The 13,227-nt window shown below is 34.7% G+C and overlaps 1 protein-coding gene across 1 annotated transcript in view; it reads left to right on the plus strand.

Annotated features, from left to right (window-relative positions):
- The first annotated feature begins 1,263 nt into the window (after nt 1-1,263).
- Nucleotides 1,264-13,227, plus strand: part of LOC137315079 (zinc finger protein 271-like) — an 83,022-nt gene continuing 71,058 nt past the window's right edge. The window contains exon 1 of the mRNA XM_067980024.1: nt 1,264-1,353. The gene's annotated coding sequence lies outside the window, so the exon portion shown is untranslated. The remainder of the gene's footprint in view (nt 1,354-13,227) is intronic.

Here is a 13,227-nt window from a genome sequence, read left to right on the forward strand (position 1 = left end):
GCATTACCATCGCCGAATCCCCCACCATCAACATCCTGGGGGTCACCATTGACCAGAAACTGAACTGGACCAGCCGTATAAATACTGTGGCTACAAGAGCAGGTCAGAGGCTGGGTATTCTGCAGCGGGTGACCCACCTCATGACTCCCCAAAGCCTTTCCACCATCTACAAGGCACAAGTCAGGAGTGTGATGGAATACTCTCCACTTGCCTGGATGAGTGCAGCTCCAACAATACTCAAGAAGCTCGACACCATCCAGGGCAAAGCAGCCCGCTTGATTGGCACCCCATCCACCACCCTAAACATTCACTCCCTTCACCACCGGCGCACTGTGGCTGCAGTGTGCACCATCCACAGGATGCACTGCAGCAACTCGCCAAGGCTTCTTCGACAGCACCTCCCAAACCCGTGACCTCTACCACCTAGAAGGACAAGGGCAGCAGGCACATGGGAACAACACCACCTGCACGTTCCCCTCCAAGTCACACACCATCCCGACTTGGAAATATATCGGCCGTTCCTTCATCGTCGCTGGGTCAAAATCCTGGAACTCCCTTCCTAACAGCACTGTGGGAGAACCGTCACCACACGGACTGCAGCGGTTCAAGAAGGCGGCTCACCACCACCTTCTCAAGGGGCAATCAGGGATGGGCAATAAATGCCGGCCTCGCCCAGCGACGCCAACATCCCGTGAACGAATTTTTAAAAATCTTTCCTGATAGGTGTCGCCTCTCAGTTCTGGTATCAGTCAATAAACAAATGGAAAACTGGGAGGTGGGGGGGGGGGGGGTTGGAGATCAGAAAAATAAATCAAGAAAGGAAAGAGAAACCACCTGTTTCGACATCGCCTCACAGAATCCCCAAAGCCGTTTACAGTCAGTGAAGCAGTTTTGAAGTCTGCTCACTGATGTTGATGTGGGGAAATGAGGCAGATTAATTTTACACAGCAAGATCCCACAATGTGATAAAAAAAGACCAGATCATCTCCTGGTCAGAACAATAACAAAAAAAAACAAGGGAATCCACTGTAATCATCAAAAAAAAATCAATGTGCCAGATATAAAAGAATAAAAGCAAGAAATAAAACAGATGCTGCACATCTGCAAAAAAAAATCCAATCCCAGTCAACACAGCAAAGGGGTGGCAAAGCGGAACTAAAGTTGAGGGGTTGCGATCCTCCACCGGAGGCTTAAAGCAGACACATCAACAGTGGAAAGGGTCCCACCCCCCGGCGGCTTCCGGTTGGAGGGTGAAACCGGAAGTGCCTTTGTGCATGTTTGGAAGCAGCGGGTCAAAGGTCGGCGTCTGACCGGAAGTGGCTGCAAAAGGGGGAGAGAAGGAGGAGAGAGGAGGTAAAATCATCAAAATCATCAAAAATCATCAAAATCATCAAATGTCCATCAATTAATATATAAACTGGGACAGTGAGAGAGAGAGAGGGGGATAATCAGGGATTAATATCAGTGTATATACAGGAATATATCAATAAATATATAAACTGGGACAGTGAGAGAGAGAGGGATAATCAGGGATTAATATCAGTGTATATACAGGAATATATCAATAAATATATAAACTGGGACAGTGAGAGAGAGAGGGGGATAATCAGGGATTAATATCAGTGTAGAAACAGGAATATATCAATAAATATATAAACTGGGACAGTGAGAGAGAGAGAGGGATAATCAGGGATTAATATCAGTGTAGAAACAGGAATATATCAATAAATATATAAACTGGGACAGTGAGAGAGAGGGGGATAATCAGGGATTAATATCAGTGTATATACAGGAATATATCAATAAATATATAAACTGGGACAGTGAGAGAGAGAGGGGGATAATCAGGGATTAATATCAGTGTATATACAGGAATATATCAATAAATATATAAACTGGGACAGTGAGAGAGAGAGGGGGATAATCAGGGATTAATATCAGTGTATATACAGGAATATATCAATAAATATATAAACTGGGACAGTAAGAGAGAGGGGGATAATCAGGGATTAATATCAGTGTATATACAGGAATATATCAATAAATATATAAACTGGGACAGTGAGAGAGAGAGGGGGATAATCAGGGATTAATATCAGTGTATATACAGGAATATATCAATAAATATATAAACTGGGACAGTAAGAGAGAGGGGGATAATCAGGGATTAATATCAGTGGAAATACAGGAATATATCAATAAATATATAAACTGGGACAGTGAGAGAGAGGGGGATAATCAGGGATTAATATCAGTGTATATACAGGAATATATCAATAAATATATAAACTGGGACAGAGAGAGAGAGAGAGGGATAATCAGGGATTAATATCTGTATATACAGGAATATATCAATAAATATATAAACTGGGACAGTGAGAGAGAGAGGGATAATCAGGGATTAATATCAGTGTATATACAGGAATATATCAATAAATATATAAACTGGGACAGTGAGAGAGAGAGAGGGATAATCAGGGATTAATATCAGTGTATATACAGGAATATATCAATAAATATATAAACTGGGACAGTGAGAGAGAGAGAGGGATAATCAGGGATTAATATCAGTGTATATACAGGAATATATCAATAAATATATAAACTGGGACAGTGAGAGAGAGAGAGAGGGATAATCAAGGATTAATATCAGTGTATATACAGGAATATATCACTAAATATATAAACTGGGACAGTGAGAGAGAGGGATAATCAGGGATTAATATCAGTGTATATACAGGAATATATCACTAAATATATAAACTGGGACAGTGAGAGAGAGAGGGATAATCAGGGATTAATATCAGTGTATAGACAGGAATATATCAATAAATATATAAACTGGGACAGTGAGAGAGAGAGGGATAATCAGGGATTAATATCAGTGTATATACAGGAATATATCAATAAATATATAAACTGGGACAGTGAGAGAGAGAGAGGGATAATCAGGGATTAATATCAGTGTATATACAGGAATATATCAATAAATATATAAACTGGGACAGTGAGAGAGAGAGAGGGATAATCAAGGATTAATATCAGTGTATATACAGGAATATATCACTAAATATATAAACTGGGACAGTGAGAGAGAGGGATAATCAGGGATTAATATCAGTGTATATACAGGAATATATCACTAAATATATAAACTGGGACAGTGAGAGAGAGAGGGATAATCAGGGATTAATATCAGTGTATAGACAGGAATATATCAATAAATATATAAACTGGGACAGTGAGAGAGAGAGGGGGATAATCAGGGATTAATATCAGTGTATGTACAGGAATATATCAATAAATATATAAACTGGGACAGAGAGAGAGAGAGGGGGATAATCAGGGATTAATATCAGTGTATGTACAGGAATATATCAATAAATATATAAACTGGGACAGTGAGAGAGAGAGAGGGATAATCAGGGATTAATATCAGTGTATATACAGGAATATATCAATAAATATATAAACTGGGACAGTGAGAGAGAGGGGGATAATCAGGGATTAATATCAGTGTATATACAGGAATATATCAATAAATATATAAACTGGGACAGAGAGAGAGAGAGGGGGATAATCAGGGATTAATATCAGTGTATGTACAGGAATATATCAATAAATATATAAACTGGGACAGTGAGAGAGAGAGGGGGATAATCAGGGATTAATATCAGTGTATGTACAGGAATATATCAATAAATATATAAACTGGGACAGAGAGAGAGAGAGAGGGATAATCAGGGATTAATATCAGTGTATGTACAGGAATATATCAATAAATATATAAACTGGGACAGTGAGAGAGAGAGAGGGATAATCAGGGATTAATATCAGTGTATATACAGGAATATATCAATAAATATATAAACTGGGACAGTGAGAGAGAGAGGGATAATCAGGGATTAATATCAGTGTATGTACAGGAATATATCAATAAATATATAAACTGGGACAGTGAGAGAGAGAGAGGGATAATCAGGGATTAATATCGGTGTATATACAGGAATATATCAATAAATATATAAACTGGGACAGTGAGAGAGAGAGGGGGATAATCAGGGATTAATATCAGTGCATATACAGGAATATATCAATAAATATATAAACTGGGACAGAGAGAGAGGGGGACAATCAGGGATTAATATCAGTGTATATACAGGAATATATCAATAAATATATAAACTGGGACAGTGAGAGAGAGGGGGATAATCAGGGATTAATATCAGTGTATATACAGGAATATATCAATAAATATATAAACTGGGACAGTGAGAGAGAGGGGGATAATCAGGGATTAATATCAGTGTATGTACAGGAATATATCAATAAATATATAAACTGGGACAGAGAGAGAGAGAGAGGGATAATCAGGGATTAATATCAGTGTATATACAGGAATATATCAATAAATATATAAACTGGGACAGAGAGAGAGAGAGGGGTAATCAGGGATTAATATCAGTGTATATACAGGAATATATCAATAAATATATAAACTGGGACAGTGAGAGAGAGAGGGGGATAATCAGGGATTAATATCAGTGTATATACAGGAATATATCAATAAATATATAAACTGGGACAGAGAGAGAGAGAGAGGGATAATCAGGGATTAATATCAGTGTATATACAGGAATATATCAATAAATATATAAACTGGGACAGTGAGAGAGAGAGAGGGATAATCAGGGATTAATATCAGTGTATATACAGGAATATATCAATAAATATATAAACTGGGACAGTGAGAGAGAGAGGGGGATAATCAGGGATTAATATCAGTGTATATACAGGAATATATCAATAAATATATAAACTGGGACAGAGAGAGAGAGAGAGGGATAATCAGGGATTAATATCAGTGTATATACAGGAATATATCAATAAATATATAAACTGGGACAGACAGAGAGAGAGAGAGATAATCAGGGATTAATATCAGTGTATATACAGGAATATATCAATAAATATATAAACTGGGACAGAGAGAGAGAGAAAGGGATAATCAGGGATTAATATCAGTGTATATACAGGAATATATCAATAAATATATAAACTGGGACAGTGAGAGAGAGAGGGGGATAATCAGGGATTAATATCAGTGTATATACAGGAATATATCAATAAATATATAAACTGGGACAGTGAGAGAGAGAGAGAGGGATAATCAGGGATTAATATCAGTGTATATACAGGAATATATCAATAAATATATAAACTGGGACAGTGAGAGAGAGGGGGATAATCAGGGATTAATATCAGTGTATATACAGGAATATATCAATAAATATATAAACTGGGACAGTGAGAGAGAGAGGGATAATCAGGGATTAATATCAGTGTATATACAGGAATATATCAATAAATATATAAACTGGGACAGTGAGAGAGAGAGAGAGGGATAATCAGGGATTAATATCAGTGTATATACAGGAATATATCAATAAATATATAAACTGGGACAGTGAGAGAGAGAGAGAGGGATAATCAGGGATTAATATCAGTGTATATACAGGAATATATCAATAAATATATAAACTGGGACAGTGAGAGAGAGGGGGATAATCAGGGATTAATATCAGTGTATATACAGGAATATATCAATAAATATATAAACTGGGACAGTGAGAGAGAGAGGGATAATCAGGGATTAATATCAGTGTATATACAGGAATATATCAATAAATATATCAACTGGGACAGAGAGAGAGAGAGGGGGATAATCAGTGATTAATATCAGTGTATATACAGGAATATATCAATAAATATATAAACTGGGACAGTGAGAGAGAGGGGGGGATAATCAGGGATTAATATCAGTGTATATACAGGAATATATCAATAAATATATAAACTGGGACAGTGAGAGAGAGAGAGGGATAATCAGGGATTAATATCAGTGTATATACAGGAATATATCAATAAATATATAAACTGGGACAGTGAGAGAGAGAGAGAGGGATAATCAGGGATTAATATCAGTGTATATACAGGAATATATCAATAAATATATAAACTGGGACAGTGAGAGAGAGGGGGATAATCAGGGATTAATATCAGTGTTTCTACAGGAATATATCAATAAATATATAAACTGGGACAGTGAGAGAGAGAGGGATAATCAGGGATTAATATCAGTGTATATACAGGAATATATCAATAAATATATAAAGTGGGACAGTGAGAGAGAGAGAGGGATAATCAGGGATTAATATCAGTGTATATACAGGAATATATCAATAAATATATAAACTGGGACAGTGAGAGAGAGGGATAATCAGGGATTAATATCAGTGTATATACAGGAATATATCAATAAATATATAAACTGGGACAGTGAGAGAGAGGGATAATCAGGGATTAATATCAGTGTATATACAGGAATATATCAATAAATATATAAACTGGGACAGTGAGAGAGAGAGAGGGATAATCAGGGATTAATATCAGTGTATATACAGGAATATATCAATAAATATATAAACTGGGACAGTGAGAGAGAGAGAGGGATAATCAGGGATTAATATCAGTGTATATACAGGAATATATCAATAAATATATAAACTGGGACAGTGAGAGAGAGGGATAATCAGGGATTAATATCAGTGTATATACAGGAATATATCAATAAATATATAAACTGGGACAGTGAGAGAGAGGGATAATCAGGGATTAATATCAGTGTATATACAGGAATATATCAATAAATATATAAACTGGGACAGTGAGAGAGAGAGGGATAATCAGGGATTAATATCAGTGTATATACAGGAATATATCAATAAATATATAAACTGGGACAGTGAGAGAGAGAGGGATAATCAGGGATTAATATCAGTGTATATACAGGAATATATCAATAAATATATAAACTGGGACATTGAGAGAGAGAGGGATAATCAGGGATTAATATCAGTGTATATACAGGAATATATCAATAAATATATAAACTGGGACAGTGAGAGAGAGGGATAATCAGGGATTAATATCAGTGTATATACAGGAATATATCAATAAATATATAAACTGGGACAGTGAGAGAGAGAGAGGGATAATCAGGGATTAATATCAGTGTATATACAGGAATATATCAATAAATATATAAACTGGGGCAGTGAGAGAGAGAGGGATAATCAGGGATTAATATCAGTGTATATACAGGAATATATCAATAAATATATAAACGGGGACAGTGAGAGAGAGGGGGATAATCAGGGATTAATATCAGTGTATATACAGGAATATATCAATAAATATATAATCTGGGACAGTGAGAGAGAGAGAGGGATAATCAAGGATTAATATCAGTGTATATACAGGAATATATCAATAAATATATAAACTGGGACAGTGAGAGAGAGAGGGGGATAATCATGGATTAATATCAGTGTATATACAGGAATATATCAATAAATATATAAACTGGGACAGTGAGAGAGAGAGAGGGATAATCAAGGATTAATATCAGTGTATATACAGGAATATATCAATAAATATATAAACTGGGACAGTGAGAGAGAGAGGGGGATAATCATGGATTAATATCAGTGTATATACAGGAATATATCAATAAATATATAAACTGGGACAGAGAGAGAGAGAGGGATAATCAGGGATTAATATCAGTGTATATACAGGAATATATCAATAAATATATAAACTGGGACAGTGAGAGAGAGAGGGGGATAATCAGGGATTAATATCAGTGTATATACAGGAATATATCAATAAATATATAAACTGGGACAGTGAGAGAGAGAGGGGGATAATCAGGGATTAATATCAGTGTATATACAGGAATATATCAATAAATATATAAACTGGGACAGTGAGAGAGAGAGGGATAATCAGGGATTAATATCAGTGTATATACAGGAATATATCAATAAATCTATAAACTGGGACAGTGAGAGAGAGAGGGGGATAATCAGGGATTAATATCTGTGTATATACAGGAATATATCAATAAATATATAAACTGGGACAGTGAGAGAGAGAGGGATAATCAGGGATTAATATCTGTGTATATACAGGAATATATCAATAAATATATAAACTGGGACACTGAGAGAGAGAGGGGGATAATCAGGGATTAATATCAGTGTATATACAGGAATATATCAATAAATATATAAACTGGGACAGTGAGAGAGAGAGGGGGATAATCAGGGATTAATATCAGTGTATATACAGGAATATATCAATAAATATATAAACTGGGACAGTGAGAGAGAGGGGGATAATCAGGGATTAATATCAGTGTATATACAGGAATATATCAATAAATATATAAACTGGGACAGTGAGAGAGAGAGGGATAATCAGGGATTAATATCTGTATATACAGGAATATATCAATAAATATATAAACTGGGACAGAGAGAGAGAGGGGGATAATCAGGGATTAATATCTGTGTATATACAGGAATATATCAATAAATATAGAAACTGGGACAGTGAGAGAGAGAGGGATAATCAGGGATTAATATCTGTGTATATACAGGAATATATCAATAAATATATAAACTGCGACAGTGAGAGAGAGGGGGATAATCAGGGATTAATATCAGTGTATAGACAGGAATATATCAATAAATATATAAACTGGGACAGTGAGAGAGAGGGATAATCAGGGATTAATATCTGTATATACAGGAATATATCAATAAATATATAAACTGGGACAGTGAGAGAGAGAGGGGGATAATCAGGGATTAATATCTGTATATACAGGAATATATCAATAAATATATAAACTGGGACAGTGAGAGAGAGAGGGGGATAATCAGGGATTAATATCAGTGTATATACAGGAATATATCAATAAATATATAAACTGGGACAGTGAGAGAGAGAGAGGGATAATCAGGGATTAATATCAGTGTATATACAGGAATATATCAATAAATATATAAACTGGGACAGTGAGAGAGGGGGATAATCAGGGATTAATATCAGTGTATATACAGGAATATATCAATAAATATATAAACTGGGACAGTGAGAGAGAGGGATAATCAGGGATTAATATCAGTGTATATACAGGAATATATCAATAAATATATAAACTGGGACAGTGAGAGAGAGAGGGGGATAATCAGGGATTAATATCAGTGTATATACAGGAATATATCAATAAATATATAAACTGGGACAGTGAGAGAGAGGGATAATCAGGGATTAATATCAGTGTATATACAGGAATATATCAATAAATATATAAACTGGGACAGTGAGAGAGAGAGGGATAATCAGGGATTAATATCAGTGTATATACAGGAATATATCAATAAATATATAAACTGGGACAGTGAGAGAGAGAGAGGGATAATCAGGGATTAATATCAGTGTCGAAACAGGAATATATCAATAATTATATAAACTGGGACAGTGAGAGAGAGGGATAATCAGGGATTAATATCAGTGTATATACAGGAATATATCAATAAATATATAAACTGGGACAGTGAGAGAGAGGGATAATCAGGGATTAATATCAGTGTATATACAGGAATATATCAATAAATATATAAACTGGGACAGTGAGAGAGAGAGAGGGATAATCAGGGATTAATATCAGTGTACACAGGAATATATCAATAAATATATAAACTGGGACAGTGAGAGAGAGAGAGGGATAATCAGGGATTAATATCAGTGTATATACAGGAATATACCAATAAACATATAAACTGGGACAGTGAGAGAGAGAGCGATAATCAGGGATTAATATCAGTGTATATACAGGAATATATCAATAAATATATAAACTGGGACAGTGAGAGAGAGAGAGAGGGATAATCAGGGATTAATATCAGTGTATATACAGGAATATATCAATAAATATATAAACTGGGACAGTGAGAGAGAGAGAGAGGGATAATCAGGGATTAATATCAGTGTATATACAGGAATATATCAATAAATATATAAACTGGGACAGTGAGAGAGAGAGGGATAATCAGGGATTAATATCAGTGTATATACAGGAATATATCAATAAATATATAAACTGGGACAGTGAGAGAGAGGGATAATCAGGGATTAATATCAGTGTATATACAGGAATATATCAATAAATATATAAACTGGGACAGTGAGAGAGAGAGGGATAATCAGGGATTAATATCAGTGTATATACAGGAATATATCAATAAATATATAAACTGGGACAGTGAGAGAGAGAGAGGGATAATCAGGGATTAATATCAGTGTATACAGGAATATATCAATAAATATATAAACTGGGACAGTGAGAGAGAGCGAGGGATAATCAGGGATTAATATCAGTGTATATACAGGAATATACCAATAAATATATAAACTGGGACAGTGAGAGAGAGAGGGATAATCAGGGATTAATATCAGTGTATATACAGGAATATATCAATAAATATATAAACTGGGACAGTGAGAGAGAGAGAGAGAGGGATAATCAGGGATTAATATCAGTGTTTCTACAGGAATATATCAATAAATATATAAACTGGGACAGTGAGAGAGAGAGAGAGGGATAATCAGGGATTAATATCAGTGTATATACAGGAATATATCAATAAATATATAAACTGGGACAGTGAGAGAGAGAGGGATAATCAGGGATTAATATCAGTGTATATACAGGAATATATCAATAAATATATAAACTGGGACAGTGAGAGAGAGAGGGATAATCAGGGATTAATATCAGTGCATATACAGGAATATATCAATAAATATATAAACTGGGACAGTGAGAGAGAGAGGGATAATCAGGGATTAATATCAGTGTATATACAGGAATATATCAATAAATATATAAACTGGGACATTGAGAGAGAGAGGGATAATCAGGGATTAATATCAGTGTATATACAGGAATATATCAATAAATATATAAACTGGGACAGTGAGAGAGAGAGGGATAATCAGGGTTTAATATCAGTGTACATACAGGAATATATCAATAAATATATAAACTGGGACAGTGAGAGAGAGAGAGGGATAATCAGGGATTAATATCAGTGTATATACAGGAATATATCAATAAATATATAAACTGGGACAGTGAGAGAGAGAGGGATAATCAGGGATTAATATCAGTGTATATACAGGAATATATCAATAAATATATAAACGGGGACAGTGAGAGAGAGGGGGATAATCAGGGAATAATATCAGTGTATATACAGGAATATATCAATAAATATATAAACTGGGACAGTGAGAGAGAGAGAGGGATAATCAAGGATTAATATCAGTGTAGAAACAGGAATATATCAATAAATATTTAAACTGGGACAGTGAGAGAGAGAGGGGGATAATCATGGATTAATATCAGTGTATATACAGGAATATATCAATAAATATATAAACTGGGACAGTGGGAGAGAGAGGGATAATCAGGGATTAATATCAGTGTATACAGGAATATATCAATAAATATATAAACTGGGACAGTGAGAGAGAGAGGGATAATCAGGGATTAATATCAGTGTATATACAGGAATATATCAATAAATATATAAACTGGGACAGTGAGAGAGAGAGAGGGATAATCAAGGATTAATATCAGTGTATATACAGGAATATATCAATAAATATATAAACTGGGACAGTGAGAGAGAGAGGGGGATAATCATGGATTAATATCAGTGTATATACAGGAATATATCAATAAATATATAAACTGGGACAGTGAGAGAGAGAGGGGGATAATCAGGGATTAATATCAGTGTATATACAGGAATATATCAATAAATATATAAACTGGGACAGAGAGAGAGGGGGATAATCAGGGATTAATATCAGTGTATATACAGGAATATATCAATAAATATATAAACTGGGACAGTGAGAGAGAGAGGGATAATCAGGGATTAATATCAGTGTATATACAGGAATATATCAATAAATATATAAACTGGGACAGTGAGAGAGAGAGGGGGATAATCAGGGATTAATATCTGTGTATATACAGGAATATATCAATAAATATATAAACTGGGACAGTGAGAGAGAGAGGGATAATCAGGGATTAATATCTGTGTATATACAGGAATATATCAATAAATATATAAACTGGGACAGTGAGAGAGAGAGGGGGATAATCAGGGATTAATATCAGTGTATATACAGGAATATATCAATAAATATATAAACTGGGACAGTGAGAGAGAGAGGGGGATAATCAGGGATTAATATCAGTGTATATACAGGAATATATCAATAAATATATAAACTGGGACAGTGAGAGAGAGGGGGATAATCAGGGATTAATATCAGTGTATATATAGGAATATATCAATAAATATATAAACTGGGACAGTGAGAGAGAGAGGGATAATCAGGGATTAATATCTGTATATACAGGAATATATCAATAAATATATAAACTGGGACAGTGAGAGAGAGAGGGGGATAATCAGGGATTAATATCTGTGTATATACAGGAATATATCAATAAATATATAAACTGGGACAGTGAGAGAGAGAGGGATAATCAGGGATTAATATCAGTGTATATACAGGAATATATCAATAAATATATAAACTGGGACAGTGAGAGAGAGGGATAATCAGGGATTAATATCAGTGTATATACAGGAATATATCAATAAATATATAAACTGGGACAGTGAGAGAGAGGGATAATCAGGGATTAATATCAGTGTATATACAGGAATATATCAATAAATATATAAACTGGGACAGTGAGAGAGAGAGAGGGATAATCAGGGATTAATATCAGTGTATATACAGGAATATATCAATAAATATATAAACTGGGACAGTGAGAGAGAGGGATAATCAGGGATTAATATCAGTGTATATACAGGAATATATCAATAAATATATAAACTGGGACAGTGAGAGAGAGAGGGATAATCAGGGATTAATATCAGTGTATATACAGGAATATATCAATAAATATATAAACTGGGACAGTGAGAGAGAGAGGGATAGTCAGGGATTAATATCAGTGTATATACAGGAATATATCAATAAATATATAAACTGGGGCAGTGAGAGAGAGAGGGATAATCAGGGATTAATATCAGTGTATATACAGGAATATATCAATAAATATATAAACGGGGACAGTGAGAGAGAGGGGGATAATCAGGGATTAATATCAGTGTATATACAGGAATATATCAATAAATATATAAACTGGGACAGTGAGAGAGAGAGAGGGATAATCAAGGATTAATATCAGTGTATATACAGGAATATATCAATAAA

This window comes from Heptranchias perlo, unplaced genomic scaffold (genome assembly GCF_035084215.1).
Source record: "Heptranchias perlo isolate sHepPer1 unplaced genomic scaffold, sHepPer1.hap1 HAP1_SCAFFOLD_532, whole genome shotgun sequence".
Taxonomy (NCBI): Eukaryota; Metazoa; Chordata; class Chondrichthyes; order Hexanchiformes; family Hexanchidae; genus Heptranchias; species Heptranchias perlo.